Source organism: Pyxicephalus adspersus, chromosome 5 (genome assembly GCF_032062135.1).
Source record: "Pyxicephalus adspersus chromosome 5, UCB_Pads_2.0, whole genome shotgun sequence".
Lineage (NCBI taxonomy): Eukaryota > Metazoa > Chordata > Amphibia > Anura > Pyxicephalidae > Pyxicephalus > Pyxicephalus adspersus.
The window spans coordinates 50,037,904-50,040,337 of NC_092862.1; the positions used below are offsets into that span (position 1 = coordinate 50,037,904).

Consider the following 2,434-nt stretch of genomic DNA (forward strand, 5'->3'; position numbering starts at 1 on the left):
ACCAGTGAGGAGATTTCCCTTTACTTCCTATCACACATCAGGAAGTTGCAGGAAAGTGAGGGAATTACCATTCTTGGTCTGGTTTCTATGTGTTTTTTGAACTTCCCTCACTTTCTCTCTCGGTGATCAGCATTACAGACAATAAATACAACTCCCCCCCACCCAATACAGAACAGAAAGTTATATCTAGGAGGAGGAGGAAACTTTAGCAGTGTGACCCCGGGAATTCACACGTGTGGGGGGAATATACTGCAGCCAGGGCCATACACCCTTCAATGACCCTGGGTGGGCACAGGCTGGCACACTGCTGTCACCCACACTATACACTACAAGGGTATGAGGACACCATGTTGGGCACCCCCGGGCGGGTCATGACAGCTCAGTAACATGCAGTACCTGTACCCGGGCTCTCATCCGATGACAGGACGGAATGTGGATTACAGGCTGGAGTCAAACACGCTGCAGGTAGCTCCTCCCACTCAGGCCTACATATAGCGCACGGAGGGGATCATGGGAGTTGTAGTTTCACCTCTCTACCTCTGCCAGTGAGAGCTTGTATAAACTTGTTGTTGGAGATTACCAGGATAAATGCATATGCACCCAGTACCTATGTCCCCTGGCTATGCCAAATGAAGTTTTATTTATAATTTCTATGGGAACATAAACAGGCACCAAAACAAAAGAAATGTATGAAATGTAGTAATTCCACGCTAACACTAAAGGCTATTATTATATATATTTTTTTTTAAATACAACGAAATCTTTCATTGCCTAGGCAAATATACTTCGCTAAATAATTAGCGAAGTCGAGTGCTTCCTCCATTCCGCTGATGGCGCTGTGACTAAGTGAAGGGATGATCCTGAATTTCCGGTCTCGGTGGTGGGAGTCCCGGATACACGAGCACTATAGAAAACACAAGTGCTTGGGCTGCTTTGTTATTCCTGCGAGCCGCCAGTGGTAAGGTATAGGGTTCATCTGACAGGGGCCTGTCCTACCGAGGGGTGTCTGGGGAGGGGAAGCTCATTATATTACAGCAGCCATGGGAGGCAATGACTGGGAATAGCTTAGTATTTCTCTCATTCTGTGATTAGAGTGCTTGGTATACGGTTACAGAAGCTGTGCTCTTCCATGTACGATAAAGTGTTCTACACAATTTCTTTGTGCTGGGTGGGAAGAAGCTGTAGGTGGGTGGCAGCATCTGTATTGTGACCCAACTCTTCAGTAACTGCATGAAAACAGCCGGGGTCACTCAGAAGTGCCGGGTGGTGCGCCCGTCTATATGAGCCTGGGGAGAACACTGCTGTACTTTCCTGCTTTCACATGACCTGATTTTGCTGTGTAAAGCCATTCATTGTGGGTTAAGGATGGTAGGGAACTTCCTCACTCATAACCTCATAAAAAGAGCTCTAAAACCCATTTTATCAAACTTACTCAGCCATATTAGTGCTCAACCCAGACATTTTTTAAAGCCGGGTGGGAAGAAATTGTAGGTGGGTGGCAGCCCCTGTATTGTGACCAAACTCTTTAGTAACCACCCAAAAACAGCCGGGTGGGTGCTGAAAAGTGCCGGGTGGTGCGCCCAGCTAAAAGAGCCTGGGGAGAACCCTGCATATTCTTCTGTCTCTTAAACCGTCACTACTTCCCACCACTACATATCTCCCCTCCTATTGTGTGATACTTCCCCCTCCTCCTAAATTGTAAGCTCTTCAGGGCAGGGTCCTCTCCTCCTGTATCACTGTCTGTATTCATCTGCAACTACTATTTAATGTACAGTGCTGTGTAATATGTTGGTGCTCTATAAATACAGTTTTATTAATATTAGGACACTACAAGGACTTTAAAGCTCTAATCCAATGCATTCTGCATTCATTTATATAAGATTGACTGTAAAACAGAGCTGTTCTTAGATTTGACTTGGTATTGGTATCTCACAGGACCCGTATAGCAGAACTCAGCACAAGATGCCAGTTAGGTCTGCTGACAAGTGACATATGAGACGATAGAAGACAGATGAGTTTTTCATTGTCCAGTAACAGGCTGGGGTGGAGCAAAACCTGTAAGTGTTACCTAAATGGAACACTTAAAACAGTCTTTTGCCTGTCAAGCAGGAATGTACTTTCTGGGATGTAAATCTCAGAATATAAATCATTTGGCTGCTATAATCTCCCATACAGAGATGCTTGGAGTTGAGCTTTTACAATTCCTTCCAATTAATATATTCAGTGTTAAAACCAGGTATTTTTTTTTAAGCTGGGTGGTAAGAAATTGTAGGTGGGGGGCAGCCTCTGTGTTGTGACTTAACTTATCAGTTACCACCCAAAAACAGCCCGTGGTTACTGAAAAGTGCTGGGTGGTGTTCTTGTCTAAAAATGGCTGGGTAGAACACTGCACGATTCCAGGTCTGGTATGCCTATTTGTGTGTGTATATATATA

General features: G+C 44.9%; 2 protein-coding genes across 4 annotated transcripts in view; one reads left to right on the plus strand and one right to left on the minus strand.

The window, feature by feature from the left end:
- Positions 1-478, minus strand: part of FAM210A (family with sequence similarity 210 member A) — a 23,668-nt gene extending 23,190 nt beyond the window's left edge. The window contains exon 1 of one of the 2 annotated variants that reach the window (XM_072411487.1): positions 397-478. The gene's annotated coding sequence lies outside the window, so the exon portion shown is untranslated. The remainder of the gene's footprint in view (positions 1-396) is intronic. The other variant, XM_072411488.1, reaches the window with a different exon arrangement.
- Positions 479-842: 364 nt separating this feature from the next.
- Positions 843-2,434, plus strand: part of RNMT (RNA guanine-7 methyltransferase) — a 22,975-nt gene continuing 21,383 nt past the window's right edge. Inside the window, exon 1 of one of the 2 annotated variants that reach the window (XM_072411491.1) lies at positions 843-963. The gene's annotated coding sequence lies outside the window, so the exon portion shown is untranslated. The remainder of the gene's footprint in view (positions 964-2,434) is intronic. The other variant, XM_072411490.1, reaches the window with a different exon arrangement.